The sequence below is a fragment of the Chiloscyllium plagiosum genome, unplaced genomic scaffold, assembly GCF_037043375.1.
Source record: "Chiloscyllium plagiosum isolate Xiang-an unplaced genomic scaffold, Cpla_swu_hap1 HiC_scaffold_1, whole genome shotgun sequence".
Taxonomy (NCBI): domain Eukaryota; kingdom Metazoa; phylum Chordata; class Chondrichthyes; order Orectolobiformes; family Hemiscylliidae; genus Chiloscyllium; species Chiloscyllium plagiosum.
The window spans coordinates 44,592,956-44,605,448 of NW_028270139.1; positions in this window are offsets into that span (position 1 = coordinate 44,592,956).

Here is a 12,493-nt window from a genome sequence, read left to right on the forward strand (position 1 = left end):
ATTGGTACTATATAATTCAAGGTCTGTTGAATAATAAGAATATACACAGAATTTATGTTTCTATTGCTTCTTCACAAAGTTGTAGTATCTGTTGTGAAAATTGGCACCATAAAATAGTGAATACCATGTACTAATTATGGAAAATCAGTAAGCTTGAATAAATGTTTCCAGATTATGAACAGAAGTGAAAACACACATTCGACTTCAGTGTTAAATTTATAAAAATAAAATCTATTTCATCCTCAGTTTTGACTTGATTCCTAAATGTGCATCAGCAAGCAAACAATTAATTCCCCTCCCTCCTTCATAGACATCAAGCACAACTCATAGAACCCATACCTCATACTTCAAATACACCTAACATTACTCTCAATCGCCATACAGCTTATACTTCATACATCACAGAATTCATGCCACACATCACTCACACAAACTTTGAGCAGACATGCCTTGAGCCTCACAAAACATGCACATATTTTACAATTCTCTCCCATCTAAACACACACATATCTCACAAACATCTCGCTCACACACATACACAGATACCTTTCATGCATACCACACACATACACTCATTGTAAGTTTTAGGGAAAACTTCCTGTTTTAATTGCACATTGGTATCTTTGCATAACGCATAGTATTATTTTAAATTATCTTTTAAGGTGAAATAAATACTGTCTTTTCTTTATTTAAAAAGTCGCATAATTCTCTGATTAACTGACAATTTTTTAACTGAATCCCTATTTAGATATATTATTTTTGTTGCTTCAATTACAAGATTATTCAGTTTTTGTTCAAGAAGTGATTTTAAATTATCAGGATTAGGTTGTTTTATTGTTGAATGTTTATAGCATTTTTAAGAATTATAGATAATGGTGTCCTTCAGATCTTTTTTATTATCCCCAAGATTATATTGGAATTGACATCACAACCTAACAAACCCACTACTTTATCACTGGGACAAATAATTAAGCAATGACTCAAATAAATTAACCTATTACAATAAACAGTGAAGAGTAAAAATCACATAATTCTGTCCAGCATAATAAACTGATAGTAAAAACATACCAAGCAATCATTCCTTTCTTTAGAATCAGTGGAATTTTTACCAAGCTTAGACCTTCTTTGGATAACAATAGGCTTAAGTGTCAGGTACAATCAGAGCTAAATATGGTGATATAGAGTTTCGATTAGATTAGATTACTTACAGTGTGGAAACAAGCCCTTCAGCCCAACAAGTCCACACCGACCCGCCGAAGCGCACCCACCCAGATCCATTCCCCTACATTTTACCCCTGCACCTAACACTACGGGCAATTTAGCATGGCCAGTTCACCTAACCTGCACATTTTTAGACTGTGGGAGGAAACCGGAGCACCCGGAGGAAACCCACGCAGACACGGGGAGAATGTGCAAACTCCACACAGTCAGTCGCCTGAGGCGGGAATTGAATCCGGGTCTCTGGCGCTGTGAGGCAGCAGTGCTAACCACTGTGCCACCGTGCCACCCACAAAGCATTTTAACAACGCCGCAGCGTGCGAGTTGATCAGCAGGGATGGCACTGGCAGGATTCGAACCCACGCCCCTTGCGGGACTGGGACCTGGATCCAGCGCCTTAGACCGCGCGGCCACACTACCAGCTGTTTCAATGAAGAAGAAATAAAAAAAGACATAGGCAATCCAGATATTTGGTGTAAATTGAGGCCTTAGAAATATCATTTGAGTAGCAAATTTGGTAAGTAGTTGGCACAGTCAGATTGATGAAAAGGAAATGTTTTATTATTAGCACAGCAGTCAAAATGCTCAACACAATAGATCTGAACCTAAAACAAAAGCATTGTTGGGTGTAATTACCCCTTCACCAGAGTGGTGAGAGAGGTGACAAGGAGGAGAAATGATTGGGAGAATTGACACTGAAGAGATACTCATTACCTTCTTGCCATCTCACTGACTAAATTCTAGGCGAGGTGGTCTGTGGACAACTTTCCTATCCAGGCATTAGGTAAGTGCCATGAGAGAAAAGTGGATACCTTACTGAGTGGGAAACCAAGGCAATGTGCTGCTCAGTTGAATGATGGGGATCACAAATGCCCCATCTGGAGGCAATTTGAGGGATAGATAAGGGGTAGGAGACAAGATGGTACACTTTGAAAGGGATCTTCCAGCCCTTGCCTCCAACCATTCACCCCTCAACCACACTCTCCCGCAACTTCTATCATGTGATTTACATGAAGTAGCTTCCTTACTCACTGCTGGATCCCTGAGGAATAGTTCTTCAACAGTGGCCATTATGACCAGAAGCTGTCTGCCTCTGATTGGTGAGGACCTTCTGGTGATCTAGTATGCCAGTGCTGAAGCATGCTACAGGCTGAGAACTCTCATAAGCTTTGTCTGACAGCACTTAACAGGCTATGTGATGCACAATACAATGTGTTACATCAGCGGTGGGAATGACACGTTAGTCCATCACAAACATTTTGACCCCCAACACTGGGAAAAAAGAAAATGGGAAAATCACACCCAACTTGTCTCCACAAACCTGACATGTGCTGGAATGTTAATGTACTAAATTATGTTGTTGCACATACAAAACATAAAGACAATCTTTATCTTCTGTTTTAATAAATTACCCATTATCATGATAGAGTCATAATGTCATACAGCATGGAAACGGACCCTACAGTCAACTAGTCTACACCAACCAGACATCCCAATGAGACCTAGCCCCATTTGCCAGTAATTGGCCCAAATCTCTCTAAACCCTTCCGATTCATGGACCCAACATGCCTTTTAAATGTTGTAATTGTACCTGCCTCTACCACTTCCTCTGGCAGCTCATGTAAGATACACTCCACCCTCTGCATGATAATGTTACCTCTCAGGTCCTTTTTAAATCTTTCCCCTCTCACCTTAAACCTATGCCCTCTAGATTTGGACTCCCTCACCAAAGGAAAAAGACCTTGTCTACTTATTCTATCCATGCCCCTCATGATTTTATAATCCTCTATGGGGTCACCCCTCAGCCTCCGAATCTCCAAGGAAAAAAATCCCCAAGCCTATTCGGTCTCTCCCTGTATCTCAAACCCTCCAATTCTAGCAACGCCCTTGTACCCTGTAAACCATTTCTGCAACCTCCCAAGTTTTGCAACATCTTTCCAGTGGAAAGGGTGTCCCAGAATTGCATGCAGTATTCTGAAATTAGCCTTATCAATGGCCTATACAGCCACAACATGACATCTTAACTCCTATACTCAACACTCTGACCAATAAAATATATCATATGTTTTGAATTTTGTTTAACAGATTTAGTTACAGAACAAATGATTAAACAGGTTGCAATCTAAATACTGCAGGTGGGTCACTTTTTAAATAAGAGAATCTTGAGAAATCCAGATCAGTGCTTACAATTTCCTGCTTTAATTCTATGGACATTCTCACTTCAGAATAATCATAATTTCAAGCATTTCACCATCCCCACCCCCTCCCCACACCCCACCCACCTCAGTTTTCATGGGAAAAGGCAGCTTTTTTTTTTGCTCTTGGAGTTTAATGCTCTGAAGCTGTTGATCCAGATTACAGTGAATTACAAGCACGAATGCGCCGAGAGAATGAGTGAACGTAATGAACATGATGGAGTACAATTTAAGATTCGCATTGTGATTCTTCACACTACAGTTGTTTACAGAATCCTAGTTCCTCCTTATCTGCTATGTCTCCACAGTATTATTATTAGAAAGTAAAGTGACAAATCTACTGAGCCCATCTGACTCAACAGACAGAATCTCAGCTGAACCTTTCATTTGAAGGATGACAATGCCAACAATGCAGTGCCCCCTCCGTTATACATTGGAGTGTCTGGAGACATGGCTCCAGACATGGCTAGAACAGGGACAGGATTGGCTGTTGCAGGTTCCGGGATTTAAATACATTGGAGAACTAGATTAATGAACACTTTTTAGTCTAGATAACATTCTTTAGACTGAGGCATCAAGTTCTTTTAGCAATCTATCATCCAACAGCTGTTTGAATATCAATCTATGATGACTATTCCACAAGTACCCTCAATGCTGCCTCTTAGATCATTCCTTTGAAGCAGCCCTGACATTAATTTTAAAAATCATTCTTCAGTAGAAATTATGTTGCGTCCTAAGAAATGAGCAAGTGCACAAGGAAAGCATCTTCCAAATCGTGATGGAACCTGTTAGCTAAATGCAAATAAAGCATATTTGAACTCTCACTGCAATGATAAATCTGTTTCAGGAACATTACTGGTGATGAACAGGTAATGATGTGATAAGGTAAATGACAGAGTACTCTACAGGCTGAGAGGGCAGAGATCAAACGAAACAAAACAGAGCAGAGGTTCTGGGTTGCTAATGACCTCTGGGACAGGTGTTTTGCTCTGAATGGTTGCATGTGATCTGCTGAAGTTTGAAGAGAAGTAGAGATAAAGTCTGCTTGCTCCACTGGCCAAACACAAAGAGTAGCTGCAGACCATGACATGCAGCAGCATAGTGTATTTCAGAGTTGTTGAATGTTGATGTAAAGTTATGTGTCACAACACTGATTACCATCAAAATTCAAACTCTCCACAAAACAAGTCACTGTGTTCCTTCACAACACTTCAGGGTCAGCAGAGCGAATACATTAGAAAGGAGAGCAAACATAAATATTAGGTAATAAATATGCCAAATCTGTCCATTGTGGAGAAGTGTATAAAAGGAATCTTCCTCATTCTGAAACAGAATTGCTCTTTTCATAGCAAACATATTCAATATGAATAGAAAAGTCAATTATTTCTATCACGTTCAATTCACTTACCAGTCTGTGTACCAGTATATTGATGCTTCATTTACATCTAATTGTATTGCAAGCATGACCCAGGAGGTGGTAATGTTGCAATGGATAGTGTCTGAAGTCTCTGAGCCCAAAGCTCCAGTTCTGATTTCCACTCCAAGACTGATGGTAATGGAATCAATTAAAAGCCTAACTCAGCCTTGAATATATTCAATAATCCAGCCTCTTCTGCCCACTGAGAAAGATAATTTCAAAGATTAAAGATCATCTGAGAGAAGACATTCTCTTCAACTTCATTTGAAACAGGAGACCCCTTCGCTTTAAACTGTCCCGAGTTGTAGATTCACCCAATGAGGGCCAAATGTTTTCTCAACATCTGCCCTGTCAAATTACATCCTTGTCAAAGGGCAGTCAAATCCCATTTTCCAAACAACACAACAGGTTTAGAATCCCTGCCAACATTGCCCTGGTCCTGCAGCAAGGTTGAGAAATTTTTATGGGTTTGCTTCCTGAATTGTTTCAAATGATTTTTAAGCACAACTAACATTAATAAAATATCTGTGCAAACTAGTTCAATCCAATTGTCTAGTTAGTAAAATTATAAACAGTAACCTAATTGTACTCCAGCAATTACAAATAACAAGCTCCAAAGATCGGTATGGGCATCATGCAAATATTATCGCTGAGAATAGATTAGATTAGATTTTAAAATATCAGATTTTCATATTTAAAACTCATTATAATACACAATCTGTCTTTACTACGAAGGTTTCCTGTTAAACGTAAAATGAATATTAGCAGTCACACTGTAATCCTACAGTACCTATGTGACCAGTTCTTTCACAGTCCTGAACAGTTCAGTCAAAAGCTCTCAACATACAGGAGCCATTTGTTACCTCATAAAATTAATCAGTTATTATAACTGCAATAGAGTTAGTTTCTCAAGTGTTTAGAAATGTGTTGCATATTCCTTTCATACTCAAGGAATTTGAAGCTAATCATCATTAATTTAAACACTCCTAATTAATGATGTTTATTGTTCTGAAATTGAGGGAGTTTTTGCTACTGTTGTTGGGGAGTTTTTAAACTAATGTGGCAGGGGGCTGGGAACCAGAAGAGAAGACAAGTAGACAGTGGGGTGAAAATTCGAGGCTGTAAGAATCACAAAGTTAGCATTATTAATAAGGGGAAGAGTTGGCAGAGAGCAGATGAATGCAAAAGAACTGGCGGCCTAAAGTGCATATACTTTACTGCAAGGAGTATAGTGGGTAAGGCAGATGAACTTAGCGCTTGGATTGGTGCCTGGGTGTATGATGTTATTGCAATCAGAGAGACTTGGTTGAAGGAAGGGCATGATTGGCAACTAAATGTTCTAGGATATAGACATTTCGGACTGGACAGGGAGGGAAGTAAAAGGAGCAGGGAGGAGTTGCATTGCTGGTCAGGGATGATATCACAACTGTGCTAAAGGAGGACACTATGGAAGGCTTGAGCAGTGAGGCACTTTGGGTGGAGCTGAGGAAATAAGAAGGATGCAGTTACAGTGTTGGGGTTGTATTACAGGCCTCCCAACGGTGAGCGTGAGGTAGAAGAACAAATAGGTAAACAGATTATGGAAAGATGTAGAGGCAACAGGGTGGTGGTGATGGGAGATTTTAATTTTCCGAACATTGACTGGGATACACTTAGTATCAGAGGTCTGGATGGGGCAGAATTTGTAAGAAGCGTCCAGGAGAGTTTTCTAGAGCAGTATGTCAATAATCCGACGAGGTAAGAGGCCAAATTGGACCTGGTGTTGGAGAATGAGCCAGGTCAGGTTGTAGAAGTTGTGGTGGGGGATTTCTTTGGGAACAGTGACCATAATTCTGTATGTTTTAGAATACTTGCAGACAAAGATGAGCATGGTCCTAAGGGAAGAGTACTAAACTGGACCAAGGCCAATTATATCAAAATTAGGCAGGAGCTGGGAAATGTGGATTGGACACAGCAATTTGAAGGTAAGTCCACATTTGATATGTGGGAGGCTTTCAAAGGTAAGTTGAAGATAGTGCAGGATAGGCATGTCCCATTGAAAGCAAGGGATAGGAAAGGCAAGATTCGTCAACTGTGGATGACAGGAGAAATCATGCGACTAGCCAAGAGGAAAAGAGAAGCATACACAAGGTTCAGGCAGTTAAGAACACAACGAGCCCTGGAGGAATATCAGTAGAGTAGGACCAGTCTTAAAAGAGGAATCAAGCGGGCTAAAAGGGGTCATGAAATAGTTTTAGTGAGCAGAATCAAGGAGAATCCCAAAGCCTTTTATTCTTATATAAGAAGCAAGCAGGTAACTACAGAAAGGATTGGTCCAGTAAAGGATAAGGAAGGAAGGCTGTGCGTCGAACCTGAGAAAATGGTGAGATTCTGAATGATCAGTGTTCACTGAGGAGAGGGACATGATGAATGTTGAATGTTGAGATTAGAGATCGAAGTTTGATTACTCTGGATCATGTTGACATAAGCAGGGAATATGTGTTGGGTAGCTAGAGTTATTAAGATGGTCAAATCCCAGGACCAGATAGGATCTATCCCAGGTTGCTGAGTGAGGTGAGAGAGGAAATCACTGGGGCCCTGACACATATCTTTATAGCATCCTTAAACACAAGTGAAGTGCCGTAGGACTGGAGGGTTACTCATATTGTCCCACTGTTCAAGAAGGGTAGTAGGGATATTCCGGGTAACTACAGACTAGTGAGCCTGACGTCAGTAGTGGGAAAGTTGCTGGAGAAGATACTGAGGAAAAAATCTATTTATATTTGGAAAAGAATGGGCTTATCAGTGATAGGCAACGTGGTTTTGTGTGGAGGAGATCATGCTTTACCAACTTAAAAGAGTTCTTTGAGGAAGTGACCAAGTTGAGAGGTGAAGGAAGGGCTGTAGATGTCATATACATGGACTTTAGTAAGATGTTTGATTAGGTTCCCCATGGTAAACTAATGGAGAAAGTTGTAAATCACACAACACCAGGCTATAGTCCAACAGGTTTAATTGGAAGCACTAGCTTTCGGAGTGCTGTTCCTCCATCAGGTGGTTGTGGAGTGCACAATTGTAAGTCACAGAATTTATAGCAAAAGTTTACAGTGTGATGTAACTGAAATTATACATGAAAAATACTTTGATTGTTGTTAAATCTCTCATCTGTTAGAATGACCATGATAGTTTCACTTCTTTCATATGTAAATCACAAAACTTTTTTTGGAAGTTACATTCTCAGGTTAACTGTAACAATTGGTGTCAGCGCAGATAAGATGTTGAGATGTTAGCCCCCTGTGTTCCCTATCTGTGCCATAATGTTTAGACTAAAAAGTGAGTTAACAGAGTTTTACAAGCAAGTGTGATCAGCAAGTTTGCAGATGACACAAAGATTGGTGGAGTAGCAGAAAACATAGGGGACTGTCAAAGAATACAAGAGAATATAGATAGAATGGAGAGTTGGGCAGAGAAATGGCAGATGGAGTTCAATCCAGGCAAATGTGAGGTGATGCATTTTGGGAAGTCCTCTCACAGACCTAGACACTTAACACTCACACACACATATACACTCTCTCTCACAGACACTCACAAACTCCCACCTCAGACAGATACACACACACAAACCCACATGGACACATACACATATACGTTTGTGGGGTGAATTTGTACTTGCAGAGTTACATTGTACTTTGCTCAAAAACTGCATGAACCCATGTAAGACTCTGTTAACTCACTTTTTAGATTAGAATCAGTCTAAACATTATGGCAGAGGCAGGGAACACAGGGAACTAGCATCTCAACTTCTTATCTGCGCTGACACCAATTGTTACAGTTAACCTGAGAATGTGAGTTTTGTGATTTACATATGAAAGAAGTGAAACTATCATAGTCATTCTAACAGATGAGAGATTTAACAACAAAGTACTTTTCATGTATAATTTCAGTTACATCACACTGTAAACTTTTGCTATAAATTCTGTGACTTACAATTGTGCACTCCACAACCACCTGATGAAGGAGCGGCACTCCAAAAGCTAGTGCTTCTAAATAAAGCTGTTGGACTATAACCTGGTGTTGTGTGATTTGTAACTTTGTACACCCCAGTCTAATACCAGCATCTCCAAATAATGGAGAAAGTGAAGTCACATGGTGTGCAGGGTGTTCGAGCTAGGTGGATAAGGAACTAGTTGAGCAACAGGAGACAGATAGTAGTAGTTGAAGGGAGTTTCTCAAAATAGAGAAAGGTGACCAGTGGTTTTCTACAGGGATCAGTGCTGGGACCACTGTGTTTGTGATATACATAAATGATCTGGAAAAAGGCACTGTTGGTATGATCAGCAAGTTTGCAGATGACAAAGATTGGTGGAATAGCAGAAAGCATATAGGGGACTGTCAAAGAATACCGGAGAAGATAGATAGAATGGAGAGTTGGGCGGAGAAGTGGTAGTGGAGTTCTAACCAGGCAAATGTGAGGTGATGCATTTTAGGAAGTCTAATTCTCGAGCAAATTATACAGTAAACAGAATAGCCTTGGGAAAAGTTGATGAGCAGAGAGATCTGGATTCAGGTCCATTGTACCCTGAAGGTTGTTGCACAGGTGGATAGAGTGGTCAAGAAGGCATATGGTATGCTTGTCTTCATTGGACGGGGTATTGAGTATAAGAGCTGGCAAGTCATGTTAAAATTGTACAAGACATTGGTTCGGCTGCATTTAGAATACTGTGTACAGTTCTGGTCGCCACATTACCAAAAGGATGTGGACACTTTGGAGAGGGTGCAGAGAAGGTTTACGAGGATGCTGCCTGGCTGTGCTAGCTATGAAGAGAGGTTGAGTGGGTTAGGATTGTTTTCATTAGAAAAAAAGGGATTGACGGAGGACCTGATCGAGGTCTACAAAATCATGAAGGGAATAGACAGGATGAGAGGTGAAAAGTTTAAGGGGGATACATACAGTAAGTACTTTACACAGAGGGTGGTAGGTGCCTGGAACATGTTGCCAGCAGTGGTAGTAGGAGCAGGCAGGGTAGATTCATTCAAGATGCATAGGTAGGTGGGGAGCAGAGGGATACAGATGTTTAGGAATTGGGCGACAGGTTTAGACAGTGGATTCAGATTGGCTCAGGCTTGGAGGGCCAAAGGACCTGTTCCTGGGCTGTAAACTTTCGTTGTTCTTTATTCTTTGTTTTAAATGTGGTCACAAAGTAAAATGTCTATATTTATTTCCACCTGCACAACTTCACAAGTCTCTGGGGCCAATGAATCTAAACTTCTGCTGAAAACCCTCACTTGGGTCTTTGTTATTTATCAACTGCCTTGATCACTCTAACCTTCTTCAATTAAACTCTATATTGTCCAGTATAAACACAGACTATTGGTGTCTGTTGCTCATTTTATTTTTTTCCCCACAGCTCACTTTATCATGCTCATTATCTCACCAATATATTCACAAGGTAGAAATATATGGGCAAATACCTTCTTTTGATGCAAAAATACATTAATAATGCCTCATTGAGAAATATTATTCATATATCCTTCACCCAGGAGAAGAATATGGAGGACAGTAAGATTAGTATGAAGCATGCTAATATGCTAGGGCATTTTGAAACCAAAAAAGAAGTGGTGTTGGGTCTTTTGAAGCACATTAAGGTGGATAAGTTTCCAGGACTCAATGGTATGTACCCAAGGTTATTGAGAGAGGAGTTTTCTGGGGTCTTGCCAATACGTTTGTATCCTTGCTAACCACCGGAGAGGTCCCAGGGGACTGGCGAGTAGGTAATGTTGTGCCTATGTTCAAGAAGGGAAATAGGAATAACGAGAAAACTATAACCAGTGAGTCTCACATCAGTGCTTGGGAAGCTATTGGAAAGAACTCTTAAGGTCAGGATTTTACGAGCATTTGGAAAAGCATGGCTTTATTAGGGACCGACGGCATGGCTTTATGTGGGGCAGGTCATGTCTTACTAATGTGATTGAATTTTTTTGAGGAGGTGGTGAAGTTGATCGATGAGAGTAGAGCAGAGAATGTTGTCTACATGGATTTAATAAGGCTTTTGACTAGATCCCTCACAATAGCTTCATTCAGAAAATTAAGATGCATGGCATCCACAGTGACTTGGCCACGGAGATTCAGAATTAGCTTTCCCATAAAAGGCAGAGTGGCAGTGGTAGTGGCAGAAAGTTGTTTTTCTGACTGGGGGTCTATGACTAGTGGTGTTAACGCTGGGCTCCATACTGGGACCTCTGCTGTTTGTGATGTACATAAATGACTTGGATGAAAATGTAAATGGATGGTTAGTAAGTTTGCAGATGACACAAAGATTGGTGGAGTTGTGGATTATGTAGAAGGTTGTCAAAGGATACAGCAGGATATAGATCAGTTGCAGATATGGACAGAGAAATGGCAGATGGAGTTTAGTCTGGATAAGTGTGAAATGCTGCATTGTAGGAGATCAAATGTTAAAAAAAAAATTATGGCAAGGCCCTGAACAGCATTGATGTTCAGAGGAATCTTTGGGTTCAAGTCCATTGCTCCTTGAAAAAGGTCACACAAGTAGATAGTGTGATAAAGAAGGCGTTTGGCATGCTTGCCTTATTGGTCAGAGAATTGAGTACAAGAGTCAGCTGCAGCTGCAGCTTTATGAGACTTTGGCTAGGCCATACTTAGAGTATTGTGTTCAATTCTGGTTGTCACATTATAGGAAGGATGTGGAGGCTTGGGAGTGGGTGCAGAAAAGGTTTACCAGAATGCTGCCTTGATGAGAGGGTTATAAAGAGAGATTAGAAATATCCTCATTGTTTTCTCTGGAGCAGCAGAGGCTGAGGAGACACTTTGATAGTCTATACAATTATGAGATTAATATATAGGGTTGGCAGTCAGAATAATTTTTTCCCCAGAGTTGAAATGTCAAATACTGGACGTGGCATGCATTTAAGGTGAGAGGGAAAGTTCAAAGGAGATGGGAGGGGCAAGAGTTTTACACAAAGTGGTAGAAGTCTGCAATGTGCTGCAGGGGTGGTATTGGAGACAGATACACTAGGGGCTTTTTAGATAAGCATATGAATATGCAAGGAATGGAGGGATATGGAACAAGGACAGGCAGAAGGGATTTGTTTAATTTGGTGTCATGTTCGGCACAACATCATGGGTTAAAGGACACATTCCTGTGTTGCACTGTTCAATGTTCTGTATACAGACCTCTCCCTTTGATAAAAGTTAGTGATCACAAGTTAGAAAGTACAATTGGCAGTAATAGTGTGACGACATTTTGCTTATGGGAGATATTGAACTAGCTCTTCTGTTAAAGTACAGGTAAAAGAAAAAGTGATAAACTTGATTTAATTGATTTGTTATTTATTTATTTATGAACAACCTATGGAATAATTGATGAGAATATACAACCCTGTTTACAAGGGCACTGTTGAATGTGTTGAAACTTTGACTTGAATAAATTCTGAGATTTATTTGAACTCTCAGTGGAAATTTGAATGTTATAAGAAATGGCATGATTTAATAGGAATCAGGTTGGTTTGAGCGATGAAACATCTATAGAATTATACAAAATGAAGTTATTATTAGTAACTTACGTTTACACTTGATTTTCTCATTTGCATTAATTCCTCAGCAAGGAAATCTTTGTACCCAGAACAAATCTGATATGCTGGAGGCAATGATTTCATGTTAATG